A 15,809-nucleotide genomic window follows, 5' to 3' on the forward strand; every position below is an offset into this window, starting at 1 on the left:
TGAAAACTACTGCTCTAGTAGCCCCTCCTGACTCCCTCAGCCCAGTCATTGCAGTCACCGTAAAATTAAGAACATATTGTTGCTGCTATACATTTCCTTTCAGTTTAGCTGGTTTTAAGTATTTGTTTGGTTAAGAAATTTCAGAGCCAACCTAAGAAAAACAGTCTGGCTGCTTCTTTTCAATTCCATACATCATCAACAGTAAGCATTGGGCAATCAAGTGACTTGTTCTCTCTTAGGGGCTGATGATCAAAAAACTCCGGTGCTATTCTGAATAGTGCCATAAAAATACCGCCGGAACAGAGTAGAAAAACAACGCTCTAATGCTTAAAGCTAATGAGATGCAAATATGGGCACGCTCATAGCTTTTAGCATTAGGGAGTTTGGCGAGAGAATTGTGCTTGGCGCATGGGCAGAAGTGTTCAGCGGTAAGCTCAGCTCTTGTGCCCATGTGCCTGGTAAAACCCGAACGTGAAGCCACATCTGTTTTCTGCAGCCTAAATGTAAGTGTTAAAAATTTTTTTTTAATGGATGCTTATATTTAGGTGCAAGTAACAGATGCCAATGTGTGTGTATTTTTTTTTTTTTTTTTTTTAAGCGTGGCCACTTTAAATTTAAACGCAGGCCAAGAATGCCAATCTGTGCTTCATGTTCAGGTCTGCTGTTTCTCACAACCAACACTCAAGGGCTTGCACGGGCTTCCTTCTGCTTCCAAAAGCAATCAAAACCAGTAAAGGTTGCAGAAAGAATCATGAGAAAAGCATGAGAATCATGGGAAATCCTCTCTTCTGACACCCTGCTCGGACCTGGCGTTATTTTACAGAGCAGAAAGGCACCTTTGTTTCGGGTGCTCTTTTCTGATGATTGGTGAGGAATACAAAATGACCTCATTTAAATGAGCTTGACTATATTTGCATGCTATCTGCGCTAACGCCTGTCGCGCTCATTGTATGCTGCACTAGACCCCTCTGATCATTCTGTGCTGGTAAATGTGGGCGCTAGTACAGCACTATTCTGATCATCAGCACTTCAGACAGTGAGAGGATGCAGCTGGATCTTCCTCAGCTAGACCACCTCTGCAGACATCTAAGAGGAAGAAACTCTTACTCAAGTGGGTTTGCTAAGCAGACAGCACACGGAGAAAGTGTGCTTGTGATCTTACAGAAGAAAATAAGGAATGCCATGTTAGGTCAGCGCAGTGGTCCAGCATCCTGTATCTGACAATGGCCAGTCCAGGTCTCTTGCACATAACTGGCAAATCCTAATTGGAGGATCCCTACCATGTTGCTCTTTCCCAGAAGTAAGACTTGACAGCAGCTGGTTCTACTTGGCTAATTGTTTATGAACTTGTTCTCCAGAAGCTTAGCCACATCTTTTTAGTGAGTTATTGTATTGTATTTATTTTATGATTTTATTGTATTTATGTTATTGATTTTATGTTGTAATTGTTTTATGATAATAAAGTTTGTTGCTTCAAAACTTTTTTTTGATAAATGTGACTAAGCAAGTGAGCTAAGTACAAATAAATAAGCTATTCTATTGGCCTTGAACACATAATCCAACAAAATGTTCTATAGCTTAGTTGTATGAGGCTGAAAAATCTTAAATTAGTTTTAAATCTGTTAGCAATTACTTTCATGGCATGTCCCCTAGTCCTAGTACTATTGGAAAGAATAAATAAGCCTTACATTTGAACTTGTTCCACAGCACTTGTAATTGTGGAAATGTCTGCTCTATCCCCTCTCAGCTGTTTCTTCTCCAAGCTGAAGAGCCCTAAGTCTCTTAAGCCTTCCTCATAAAGGTCCATTCAGTTTCAGCCCCTTTAATTGATTCCAGAGTTTCAGGACAGGTGGGCTAGTCCTGGTTTTACCCTGTGGTACTGCTCTTCAGAGAAATTGCAGCTTGGTTAAGACATAGGGTCTAAGTATTAGAGAATATTTTACTTCCTAATTCTATAAACTTGCACGCTCATATTTCCGACTAGTGAGCATAATTTATAGAATAAGGTCAGTTGAATGTGTAGCTTAATTCAATGTCTGCTAATTGAAGTTTAGCAGTCAATTATTGGCTACAATTGGCCATACTTGGTGCTAATTGGCACCAATTAGCAGTTGCACATATAACTATCCTTAGTCGCTATTCTATAAATTGTGCGCATAAATGTTAAAGTGCGCAACTTCAAGGGGGTGGACGTGGACCTGGGAAAGACCTGGGTAGGCCAGGCAGTTACATGTATAGGTCAGGGCCGCCGAGAGGGGGGAATGGGGGGACAAAATTCCCCGGGCCTCCAGGGGGGGGGGAGCCGGCGCCGCCGCCGCAATCCGGCCCGCCCGCCTTCCGTCGCTCCCTGGCATTGAACTTAAGCGCCTCACCTTCAAAAGTGCAGAAAGCAGCGGCAGACCACTCCTTCCTTCTGTGTCCCGCCCTCGCCTGACGTAACTTCTGCGAGGACGGGACACGGAAGAAAGGAGTGGTCTGTCGCTGCTTGCTGCGCTTTCGAAGGTGAGGCACTTAAGGTCAGTGCAGAGGGCCCGGGTGTGGAGAGAGGGCCCGGTGGCGGCCTTGTCCCGGGCCTGGCCCAGTCTCTCGGCGGCCCTGGTATAGGTTATACTATAATTTCCGTATTTAACTGCATTTACACCAGCCATTGAGCTAGTGTAAATGTTTGTGCTTAAAGAGGTCCTTTTACCAAGTGTGGTAAAAAGGGCCCTGTGGTAGCAGCAGGGGTCGTTTTTACCGCATGCCAGGGCCCTTTTTACCTCAGCGGGTAAAAAGCCCCTAAAATAGACATGGCCATAAGGTAAGATTATTCTTATCGCGTGGTCGTGTGTGTGTGTGTGGGGGGGTGTAGCGCCACGCTAGAAATTACAGAATTATTTTCTGTAGCGACAGAAATGGTGCGCGCTTGAAGCAGAACTACCGTCGGCGGCCACTTTGGGCCAGTGGTAGTTCCGGGTTGCTGTGTGGCAAGCCTGTTGCCATGCAGTAACCCTTTAATAAAAGTTAGGAGAGCAAATGCAGACTTAACTAGTATTCTATAAGGGTAACTGCGCACACAACTGCTGTTATAGAACTTGTGATTAACACACATGATCCCGACACCTAAAGTTCATTGAGCTTTTGAGAATTTTACCCCTTATTGGATGGATAATGGATAGGTTCTCTCACCTCTTTGCTATTAACTCTCAGGTTCTCTGAAGTTTCTTTTTTTTTTTTTTTTTTTTAGAGGTACAATAGATGCTGTGGGAGGGGGCCAGTTAGCGATAAATAGAGAAGAAATATAATAAAGCATATGGAAATCTTCCCCTGCGCCACTGACAGCGACTGTGAAACAAAAAGCAGTCTGTCTTGCTGCCTTCAGTTTCCAATGATTTTGACAAGAGAAACAAACAAATCTCTTTTGTAACTATTTTCTTTAATATAAGCCTCAGCTGCCAAGTTTAGGACGGAGACTTTTTGGCCAGTCCAGTTTTTACATTACATTACAAATATTCTTGTATTCCACAAACACCTTGTAAGTTTTATACCCTGGAGGAAAGGAGGAACAGGGGTGATATGGTACAGACGTTCAAATATTTGAAAGGTATTAATCCGCAAACAAATCTTTTCCGGAGATGGGTAGGCGGTAGAACGAGAGGACATGAAATGAGATTGAAGGGGGGCAGACTCAGGAAAGATGTCAGGAAGTATGGTGGATGCTTGGAATGCCCTCCCGCGGGAGCTGGTGGAGATGAAAACGGTAACGGAATTCAAACATGCGTGGGATATGCATAAAGGAATCCTGTGCAGAAGAAATGGATCCTCAGAAGCTTAGCCGAAATTGGGTGGCGGAGCAGGTGGGGGGAAGAGGGGTTGGTGGTTGGGAGGCGAGGATAGTGGAGGGTAGACTTATACGGTCTGTGCCAGAGCCGGTGATGGGAGGCGGGACTGGTGGTTGGGAGGCGGGGAATCCTTCTGGGCAGACTTATACGGTCTATGCCCTGAAAAAGGCAGTTACAAATCAAGGTAAGGTATACACATATGAATTTATCTTGTTGGGCAGACTGGATGGACCATGCAGGTCTTTTTCTGCCGTCATCTACTACGTTACTATGTTTTACGTGGATTACATTTTAGAAAGAAACCAGACAATCACCGGAAACAACAAATCAGTATAACCAACAAAATACAAAAACTCTACAAAACAGGCTACTTAAGAAAATATTTCCTAAACAAATAGGCTTTCAAAAAAAGCCTAATTCCATATAATTCTAATTTGTCTAGGAATAGAATTCCAAATGTTAGGTGCCTGAAACCAAAAGCTAGAATTAAAGGAGGATTTGTATTTGATCCCCTTTGGTATTTTGTAGTCTCTGCTTTTAACCCATTGCAATCAGTGCTGCAGGTCCCCTGGAGGCAATTCTATAACGCCGTGCCTGTTCTGAAAAAGAAAGTAGGTGACTATTTTCTTTTATAGAATTCTAGTGGAACAGGTTAGTTGCAAGTGTAAAAATCAGGCGCAAGCACTTATGTCAGCCGTACAGCTGCTGTAAACCAGCGCCTAGACTGCGAGAAAACATGCATGAATGATAGAATGCTGTAATTTACACATGTAACTGTGCACTCTGCTCATGCACCACCAGACTGCCCACAGGGCCACTGAGGGGAGGGGGGGGGGGGGCAAGATTCCAGGGCCAGTGCCAGCAAGACTTTCGGAGGCAGGCAGAAGGTTCTGCTTCCTTGGTCTGTCTCTCTCCTGCTCCAGTGTGTCGGGATCCAGGCAATTGCATTAATGCGATAACCCGGGTCCCAGCACACAGCAGCAGGAGAGTGACAGGCTAAGGGAGGAGTAGACGCAGGAAGGTAAGGGGGCAGGGGACAGCGGCCCAAGTGGAGGGGGGCAGTGGCTGCATTCTGAGTTGGGAGGCGGGGGTGGCTCTGCCCCGGGCCTGGCTCTGTCCCTCAGCGGCCTTGTATGCCCGTGTGTACATCCACCTTCAAACTACTCACTACTGCATTTGGCGCCTTTTTATATAACAGCGAATAGCCAGCATTTTGGCATTTACATTCATATATACATATACATTCATGTCAGTATTTTGGTCATTTACACATGCATTTGGCACCTAAATGTGAACACCCACTTCATAGAATTGCCCCCATAGTTCATTGATAGCCAGGACTGGTCTATATGATCCCTCCTGGAGCTGGGTAACTTTTAAGCTCCGACTTGCTTCTGAGATGCACTGCCAGCTTCATCAGTAATAGCTTTCAATTGTAAGTTTTCCCCCTGCCCCTTCCCTTTACCAGGAGGATGGCATGTAGCTTCTAACGCAGAGGAAGGAAACAACTATCTATATTAGTGGTTCTCAAACCTGTCCTGGGAGACCACCAGCCAGGACTCCACCAACCAGTCGGGTTTTCAGGATATCCCTGATGAATACGCATGAGAGAGATTTGCATATGATGGAGGTGACAGCTATTCAAATCCATCTCATGCATATTCACTGTGGATATCCTGAAAACCTGACTAGCTGGTGGTCCTTCAGGACAGGTTTGAGAACCACAGGTCTATATGAGTGGTTCTTTATCCAGTCCTCAGGGAACACCCAGCCAGGCAGGTTTTGTTATATCCACAATGAATATGCATGAGACAAGTTTGCATGCCTGTCATCTCCATACATCTCATGCATATTCACTGTGTATATCCTGATAACCTAACTGGCTGTGTGTGTGTACCAAGGACTAAGTTGGGAACCGCTGGTCTGCAGAAGTAGCAGTTCGGCACTGAGGTAACTCATACTCGAAGTTCTTACAGTGGCCTGCTCCATGGGCTTCCTGTTTAAAGCAGAAACCTTCACACCTGGAGAAGGAAGGCTCACTAGTGGAACAATGAGTATTCATTGAGAAAGATCCGGCAACATTTTCCCAGCAATTGTGCTGAAGGCAGTCTCCTTGAAGGAGAACCTGCCAGCTGCTTGGCAATCCTTATAGTGCGAGTATCACTTACCAAAAGCTCAGCGCTGCTAAATGAGCTTTAATTCCACTCGTCTGTCTAGAACATTTGGGCAAAGCTGTTAAAAAGTCACATTTTCTCTTTCCTGTTGTCAAATTCCTCTGCCTATCGAGTCAGTGCAAGAGTCTGGCTCATAACAGGGCCAAGCCACAAAGCGGAGGGATGTAGTGAGCACTCCCTGAAGGCTGGGACTCACTCAGTCTCTGCTCTTTAAGACAACAGCTGCACAGAGACTTAAGTGGGGCAGGAGGATGACTGAAATATTAGTCAGCAGTCCAGGAACCCAAGACAGTGAGGCAACAAAGATGGAGGAGGGGGGGGGGAGGGGGGTCTCTCACTGCCTCTAAAAGTTTGTGTTCTGTAAAGGATTAACAAAGATAACCAAAAGGTCAGCTACAAAGAATCAGAGCAGCAGAGACAAAACATCTCCTCCTCCCTCCATCTCTTCTGTAGCACCAGTGCACTGTTCCTGCTGTGTCCCACATTACTGGGACATGCAATAATTTCTTCTCAGTCTCGTTGATTAGCTGGACTGTAAAATAAAGGTAAGTGAACCCTTGAGACATGCTGAGACTCGCTTCTATAGCTGGTGCTACAGTTTATCACGAGATTGGACGGAGTCTCACCAAAGTTTCAGCCCCTTAGCCATGTTTTGTGAAAGCACATGGACAGAAGGCTAGGAAAGCGATCATGCAGGGAGATGATCAAAAGCAAACGCCGGCGCTAGAGGCTGTTAGCGCCATACTAGCACCGGCGTTTGCTACCGCCCCATGATCAGAGCCCTCGAGCAGGGCTCAGCGCAAGTAGCATGCAAATGCATGCTAAACAGGGCTCTTAGCGCACTTAGCCTGCAAATGCATGCTAATCAGCACTTAACACATTCATCCCCAATGATCAGCCAAAGATTGGGTCGCTGGCCGCGACAAACCCTACGGCAGCTCCGAGCTGGCGTTAGGTTTTGCAGATCATTGGGGAGGAATGGTGAGCCCTGTCCAGCATGCATTTGCCAGCGAGGGCAGTTGAGGACATCCAACATTTGGACGTTTCTGTGACGGGGCAGTTGAGGACGTCCAAATTTTGGACGTTTTGGCAATGGGCAGTTAAGTACGTTCAAAATTGGATGTTTCTATGAGAAAGGCATCTTTCTCATAGAAACATCCAATTTTGGACGTCCTCAACTGCCCCGTCGCTATACCTTCGACACCCCCTTGAAATCTGGCCATCCCTGCTACAGGGCAGGACGTCCATCTTCCGATTTAAAGATGGGCGTCTCCTTCTCTTTTCATTGGTCTCCAGCCCAGACCTGTCAAACAAATGCGGGAGGATTGTGCTGAGCGCATGCTCAGGCACAATTCTCCCGCACTTCTACTCCATGATCAGAGATAATTATGATGCTTAAATTTGCATGCATTATCTCTGATCATAGGTCTAATAGCGCCCCGCGCTGTTCCAGCGCTATGGAACAGCACGGGGCTTTTGATCTTCTGCCTGTCAGTGAGTAAACATATATGCCTCAGAGCTTGGGTATTAGGGTGCTCTTGATGAACCTTCAGCTCTTTCCCTCTCTTAATTAGTTTTCAGTCTCTTCCTCTCCTGTCCACCCCCAACCCACTGAGATTTGGATAATTAAACTCAATGGTCATGAACACCCCAACACAATGCCTCTCAAAACACTCCTGTAAAAATGCATAATTGGAATTAATGGGCTCAGTATTCAAAAGGACCTATACGTTTAGGGACATGCACTAAAACATATGAATCCCCTATACATGAATCTTCAGTGGCACTATATTGTCACTGCAGCTGAAACTTCCTCCAACTGGTTTGGTACTATGTGAATAGGAGTGGCCTAGCAAGGGTGGGGCAGTGGGTGTGTTCCACCCCTGGTGCAGGCAGTAAGGGGGTGCATTGAGCAGTCATGGAACTGCAGTCTATATGTCCATGGCTGTCAGCTCTGCTGGTTCACGCCCCCTCTGACCCTCCAGTTCCGGGGCAGGGGACTGGCAAAGCTGACAGCTGCATGTATGTAGACTTCTGCTCTGCAATTGCTTGATGCACCCCTTTACTGCTTGGAGGGGGGGGGGCTGATGTGCCTGGAGGAGGGGGGTGCTCCGCCCTGGCTGGCAACAAAGCTAGGTATGCCACTGCTGAATAGGCAGCAGTTCTGTAAGTTGATGCCTCCTTTGTGACCCAATGCCGAACGGTGAGAGCTTACACCGTACCAGATTCCATTATAAATACTAGCGCAACCCAGTGTCGGCACATCTTAGATGGAGGCAGCTGAAGTAGAGAAGAGGTTGGTGTCGGCAGCAAGGCAGCATATGGGAACTGCTGTCGTCGCTGGCTTTTAAATAATGGAAAAAGAAGGTGCACTTGGGAAACAGGGTGGAGGAAGGAACCGAGGGGGGGGGGGGGGGGGGGGGGGGGGGGGATGCCAGACCCAGGCCTGGAGGAGAGTGGCATCTCAGCTCTGCCTCAGGCAGTATCTCACCTTGGGCCACCCCTCCTTCAGCCTTAGTCTACTACTAATCATTTCTATAGTGCTACTAGATGTACACAACACTGTACGCATTATATACAGGTACTTTCTCTGTGCCTAGAGGGCTCACAATCTACATTTTTTTTGTACCTGAGGCAATGGAGGGTTAAGTGACTTGCCCAAGGTCACAAGGAGCTGTGGGAACCGAACCCCAGTTGCCAGGATCAAAGCCCACTGCACTAACCATTAAGCTACACCTCCCACCCCTCTCTCACTCCGTGCGTGCAAGTGGTAAATGTGCCCACAACTTAAAGTATCCTGTAAGCTGCATCTGGAACTGGCAGCCCCACCCATGCTCCTCCATTGCCCACACTTCTAAATGCCCCCTTGTATTTAAGCACTATCCCCCAGATTCTAAATATGGTGCCTAAATTTGGGGGTGTGGCCAAGATGTGCGCACAAATTAACCAGTTAATGAGCTCAACCATCAATAATTGGGTGCTAACAACCAATTATCGATGTTAATTAGCACGCATTAAAATCTGTGTAAACATCTGGCTGCACGCTATTCTATCAGGCAAGGCGCCTAGCTTCCATAGCTTGTATCCCATAAGGGGGTGTGGCCATGGGAGGGGCATGGGCGTTTAGAGACGTTCTGAAAAGTTACGCGTGTAGTTATAGAATACGAGGCAAGCGAACCTAACCTGAGTGCCAGCATGTACTCCAGGATTCAGCATGTGTAAATCTGGTGCCCCAAGTTAGCTGAGGGGAATTGGCGCTATGCCCTGTTTGAAAAGAGGTGCACACCCTTTATCGCATAGCGCTTTGCAGTCACTTTTTCGGTGACCATTTTTGAGAGCTATTTACAGAATGCTCCCCTTGGCCCTTGCAGAATACATAGTAACATAGTAGATGATGGCAGAAAAAGACCTGCACGGTCCATCTAGTCTACCCAACAAGATCAACTCATATGTGCTACTTTTTGTATATACCCTACTTTGATTTGTACCTGTCCTCTTCAGGGCACAGACCGTATAAGTCTGCCCAGCACTATCCCCGCCTCCCAACCACCGGCTCTGCCACCCAATCTCAGCTAAGTTCCTGAGGATCCATTCCTTCTGAACAGGATTCCTTTATGTTTATCCCACGCATGCTTGAATTCCGTTACAGTTGTTGCTGGCACTTATGCACAATACATTTATGCACGCATGTGGCGTGTAAGCATAAGCATTGCTCTTATAGTGCTGGAATAAAAGATAAGGGGCAGACCTTGATGAAGAAGATGCAGTCTTTAAGAAACTGTATTAATTTATTTGTTGCATTTGTATCCCACATTTTCCCACCTATTTGCAGGCTCAATGTGGCTTACATTATTCCGTAACAGCGATCGCCATTTCCGGGATGAGAAATACAAAGTGGTATTGCATTAAAGTTCATAAGTGACAGATTAAATAAGGAATCAAGTATAGAGAATTCATTTCCGGAATGAGAAATAAAGTGGTATTGCGCTAAAGTTCATTATTGACAAAGTAAATGAAGCAGTCAGGTATAGAGAGTTTGTTTTTGTCCAGTTCTGATGTAAGTTTCGTTGTCTGGTATTTAGGATGGATCATTATGGTATGCCTTAATGAAGAGGTTGGTTTTTAGTGATTTTCGGAAGTTTGTTAGGTCGTGCATTGTTTTTATGGCGTATGGTAGTGTATTAATGCTCCCAGTGGCGTTCTTAGGGGGGCTGACACCCGGGGCGGATTGCCGATGCGCCCCCCCCCGGATGCAGCGCGGCCCCCCCCCCCCGGCGAAAGGACACCCCCCCGTGAAGGAACCCCCCCCCCGGTGCACGCCGCTGGGGGGGTGCCGCGCGCACCTGTCCTCCGTTCGTTCCATGCTTCTTCTCTGCCCCAGAACAGGAAGTAACCTGTTTCCGGGGCAGAGAAGAAGCATGGAATGAACGGAGGACAGGCGCGCGCGGCACCCCCCCAGCATCGTGCACCCGGGGTGGACCGCACCCACCGCCCCCCCCCTAGGAACACCACTGAATGCTCCCAGGATTCACACTCGCAAGTGCCCGACATGGCCATGCTTCGCCTAAAACACAGGCTGGGTCAGGGGCAAGAAGTGGGTCAATATGTATCTTCCTGGGCCCGTTTGGAACAGTAAAAACCTTATAGTCCTGGAGCAGAATGTAGGAATGTCACTCAGTTACTCATTCAGCTGCTCTCCGTACAGTTAAGCAAGTTAATATAGAATAGAATAAAAACTGTCCTTAGTTAAACTATAGCGTCTGAATAATGCCACTGTCCGTAAAGCGGCTGGCCGTGCTTTCTCCACATATATTCAGCACTGCCCCTTATCTGGATAGCAGTGCTTGATATGCTACCATTGAGAAGGCTCTGCCAGCACTTAAAACACACTCACCGCCAGGGCTGAATATTGAACTGAATGCTTTTAAAGGCTAAACGTTTCTCATGCAGACAATAGGGGTAGATATTCAAAGCCATTTCACTAGCCAGCTCCTAAGCCGGTTAAATCGTCTGTTCAGGGCTAACCACTAACTTTCAGCTGCACTTAACCGGTTAGTACTGCTGAAAAATAACTGATTAACGCCAAACTGAAAACTGGCTATTTTGGGGGCGTTCCGGGGGCAGAGTCAGCACTTGGCAGTTAAGTGCCGATATTCATCACTTAACCAGCAAGGTTCAACGCATAAATAGGACTGCATAAACGTCATAGCTGCTTAACTGCTTAATATCGCACCTAACCAGCTATGCATTGGCCGGGAAATTCAATGCCGGTTCCTGGACAAGGCCCAGCACTGAATTTCTGGGTTTAATGCTGCTGGCTGAATATCAGGCCCCATATTTATTTATTTATTTGTTACATTTGTACCCCACATTTTCCCACCTATTTATTATTATTATAATTATTTATTGCACTTGCATCCCACATTTTCCCACCTCTTTGCAGGCGCAATGTGGCTTACAAAACATCATGGATAATGGAAATGAAAAGAGAATAGACATTTGGTGTTACAGAGTAATTTTGGGTTACATGGTAATGAAATACATGATAGTGATATAACAGAAGGCATTATTAACATTTCTAGAAATATATAAGAGTATTTACAGGCTCAATGTGGCTTACATAATACCGTGAGGCGGTATCTACCTCCGGTGATGAAACAAATCCAGAGTAATGTTTACAGTCAGTGAAATAAATATGTTACAAACACAGTAGGGAATCATAGAGCAGAGGGGTTATAATCTATCTATCTACTTATCATTTCTATAGCGCCACAAGGCATAAGCAGCGCTGTACTGTGTTCATTATAAGTGTGTAGATATAAATATCTACACACATACAAGTTTCTCGGGAGAAATAGTTTATCCAATATAAATAAAACCAGAATCAGTTCAGTGCTGGGTGGAGTGACCAGGGGTGAGCGAGGGCAGCAGCTGTAGCACAGGGAAGGGTTTCCACTTTCTACAAACACTTTACTGGGAGTAGTCAGGAAAACATCTAGGGCCCAGCATCCTCACGCTAGAAATCAGCAGGCGCTGAATGCTGAAACGTCCATAGGAATATAATGGGCATCTCAGCGTTTAGCGCCAGCTGATTTTTTAACTAAAAATGCTAATGCACCTTAGCAAAAGACCCCCTAAGTGTTAGGCTCTTCAATTTGTGCACCACTATCAGCCAAATTTAGGAGCTCAGGTTTTCAGCTGAAAAGTCATCTGAATTTAGGAATTTAAAAGTTATGCTTGTAAATTTAGGACTGCCATTCATTTGCCTAGAAACAGATAGGGGGCTTAGGCTGGAAGTGGAGAGAAAGGGAGGGCAGAGGCTGGATGAAAGTGGGGAGACAGGGAGGGCAGAGGCTGGATGGAAGAAGCTGGATGGATGTGGAGAGAGAGAGAGGGGGGGAAGAGACTGGATGGAAGTGGGGAGAGAGAGAGGGCAGAGGTTGGATAGAAGTGGGGAGAGAGAGAGGGCAGAGGCTGGATAGAAGTGGGGAGAGATGGAGGGAAGAAGCTGGATGGATGTGGAGAGAGGGCGGGGAAGAGGCTGGATGGAAGTGAGGAGAGAGAGAGAGGGCAGAGGCTGGATGGAAGTGAGGAGAGAGAGAGAGGGCAGAGGCTGGATGGAAAGGGGGAAGAGAAGGCGGCCATGCATAGGAATGCAGACATCAGTGGCTGAAGCATGCCACTGATTTGCTCATGGAGCTCGGGCAGTGGATCTCTTCGGCTGGTGGGGCTTAGGCATCCCCCCCCCCCCCCGCACCAAAGGTAGGATTCAACATTGTTGTATTGGGGTGGGAGAGGGGGAAGAGGAAATGTCTAGCCTAGGAGCGCTGTGACCCGAGAAACTTTGGAAACCACTGGCCTAATATATGAGCCTCTTGTGAAAATCAGTGCTAAGCTCCTAAATTTCTTTCCCTACCCTAAATCTGCCCCATTGCCACCCACTTTCTCTGCTCCTAAGTTTAGGAGTTCAGTGAAATTTGACTATGCATTTAGGCACTCATTCTTAGTAAATTCTCAAAGAGGACAAAGTACGAGCATAACTCTCAAAGTTAAGAGCATAAATCCTTGGAATATTTGGCTCCTACTGTACAAAAAAGCCTGTGCTATCGCTTTGACTGACATCATGAAAGGGCAGTCAAAGCACAGTCAAACCACAATCCCAAAGAGAATTGCTTCCTAATCTACAGGAGTCAAATTATTGTCCCCATAAGAGGCTTATGTGAAAGTTGCAAGAAGAAAGACCCAACTGTAGGCCTCAAGAAAGACTTTTACGCCTAAAAGAGAATCAGCCCCCAGACCCCATGGCAAACTTCTCCTGCACCACTCTATGATAATGATACCCAGTCAACTTGTAAATATCCAGGTTTATAATAACAGATATTATGAAGCCACTTAAATACTCATAGTTGATTCTCTGGTGACCTCAGTGGGGCTCATTGCTAATGCATGGAATTAGTAATGTGTCTAGCACCCACCTCTTCATCGGTTCGCCTGATTAACATGTATTAATTTATGTTTGAAACTGCTTTTAATACTTATATGTATTTAAATAATAAGCACTCATCTTTATGTACGTCAGACTGAGGGGTTTAAGTGTCCGACACGCATGTTTTGCCCATAGACGAGCTGTCTCAAGGACAATCCCCTAGAGAAACTTCTCTTGCAGCCGCAAGAGAAGCAACAAACACAGTCCCCACCGCAAACTCCTATAGCCAGGAGAGAAGCATCAAACCATAGTCACCACAACAACTTCCCCTGCAGCCATGGGAGAAGCTGCAGAAGAATCAACCTGCAGCCCCCAAGGCAAATGTCTGCAGTCACGAGAGAAACATCAACCCACAATCTGCAAAGACATTTCTCTTGCAGCCATGGGACAGGCATCAATATATAGTACCCAATTTAAACATCTCCTGTAGCCACAAGAGAAGCATCAGCTTGCAGCCCCCAAGGCAAACTTCTGCAGCCAATGGATTGGCCACTGTTGGAAACAGGATATTGGGCTAGACAGACCATTGGTCTGACCCAGTGTGGCTATTCTTCTGTTCTTATGAGAAGCATCAACTAGCAGTCCACAAAGATATTTCTCCTGCAGCCACCCCACAAAAGAGACTTCTCCTGATAGTCAATTGAGGAGGGGTGAATTGCTTTAAGCTATGATCCTCAAAGCCCTACCACAATCCCCACAAGAAACTTCTAACAATTGTGACAAAAATCCATTTTTATTCAATTAAAATTTTTGAAAACTAGGTCTGCACAAGCCTGCAATTAGGTTATGCTTATTAAAATCTGACAAATTTCTATTTGTGATAACTTTGGACCAATTTCATTTTTTTTCCCAAGATGGGTTTGTTTTCCTCTTTTCCTTGCCGATCCAGGTGTTTTGCATCTCTTCACTAGCTGAAGGGAAGTTTCCTTTCATAATTAATTCTCAGTATTGCTCATGCTGTATCAGCAATGGCTCCCCTCACAGGTCTCTGCTTTCCTCATCCCCATAAAGCAGCCACGCTGTACCGGACTCACAGTCCTGCAGGGTTGCATCCTATAATTGAGTGTTATCAGTAGGTAACTAATAACATTAGTCGAGCAGGGACTGTCTCTTCATAAGCTCCCTAGAAATGATAACTAGTAGTATTAGTTCTTGGTCTTCCATCTACAATTCTCTTTCTCTAGAACACTACAGTAAGAAATTAAGATCTCCCTCTGGAATAAAAGATTTCCAAGTAGAAAAAAAGTGGAAAGTCAAGTCAAGCATGTTATGTACCTTTTTCCAGTTCGTGCCCCTTCAGAATGTTTTTCTCCTTTCCTTCCAATCACAGACGACCTGCAGCTCTGAATTTCTCTCTTTGCTCTGCATTCCGCTAACTGCTTCACTTCAAGATAAATAAAATCCCCATTGCTGGAGGAGGGGCTGTGGTGCAGGGGGCGGAATTCATGCCTGTGGAGGAAGGATACGCACACACCAGTGGGCAGGCTGGAGCAGTGAGATAAAGAGGGCTGGATCCTGTTTCTTTGGAAGCAGGGATATGTTGGGTGACGTCAGCAAAGAAATCTTGGCTCCCACTGAGTCCTTCAGTATTATTCAGAGATCTGACCCAAGCTGCAGAGGGCCAGTGACCTCAGAGCTGCGTGAGGTGATGCTAATTATGTTAGTACCTCATCCTGACTACCAGGAAACTGATTAAATCAAAATAAAATATTGGTTTAAATAGAAAATGCTCGTGATATTTCCAAAAGGAAGCTACCCAAAGAAGGAACTGCCTCTTTGCTTACTGATATTTCCCCAGTCACTCTCGATAGGTCTGATTGTATTTTATGCTTTCCAACCTCACTGTCAACTCTTTAAACGCAGAAGAGGAAGTATTACTCCTTGAAAATCTATTAAAAGATTTTAGAAACACCTCTTCCTTCTCTGTCCCGTCCCATCCCATCTGGTTCTTACTTTTAATTCTTCTTCCACAGCTTCAGGAAATTGAAGATGGTATTCTGTTAAAACATGGGGCTATCCAATATTCAGTAGGGGGCCCTTTTACTAAGTGGCATAGGCGCCAATGCACACCCAACGTGCGTCAATTTGGAATTACCACCCAGCTACCACGTGGCCCGGGCGATAATTTCATTTTTTTTACGCGTGGGCGGTAATCTGAATTTGAACACACGTTGACCATTACTGCCCGGTTAACGCACGAGACCTTACCGCAAAGGGAATGGGTGGCAGTAAGGTCTCGGACCCAAAATGGATGCGCGCCAATTTTCATTTTGCCATACGTCCATTTGTGGCCCTCCCCCCCAAAAAGGCATTTTTTTACAGGTGCAC

The 15,809-nt window shown here is 45.9% G+C and overlaps 1 protein-coding gene across 1 annotated transcript in view; it reads right to left on the reverse strand.

Annotated features, from left to right (window-relative positions):
- The window catches only part of PLAT (plasminogen activator, tissue type), a 64,218-nt gene extending 49,337 nt beyond the window's left edge, over window positions 1-14,881 (reverse strand). Inside the window, exon 1 of the mRNA XM_030202067.1 lies at window positions 14,757-14,881. The gene's annotated coding sequence lies outside the window, so the exon portion shown is untranslated. The remainder of the gene's footprint in view (window positions 1-14,756) is intronic.
- Between the last annotated feature and the right edge of the window lie 928 nt (window positions 14,882-15,809).

Source organism: Microcaecilia unicolor, chromosome 4, assembly GCF_901765095.1.
Source record: "Microcaecilia unicolor chromosome 4, aMicUni1.1, whole genome shotgun sequence".
Taxonomy (NCBI): domain Eukaryota; kingdom Metazoa; phylum Chordata; class Amphibia; order Gymnophiona; family Siphonopidae; genus Microcaecilia; species Microcaecilia unicolor.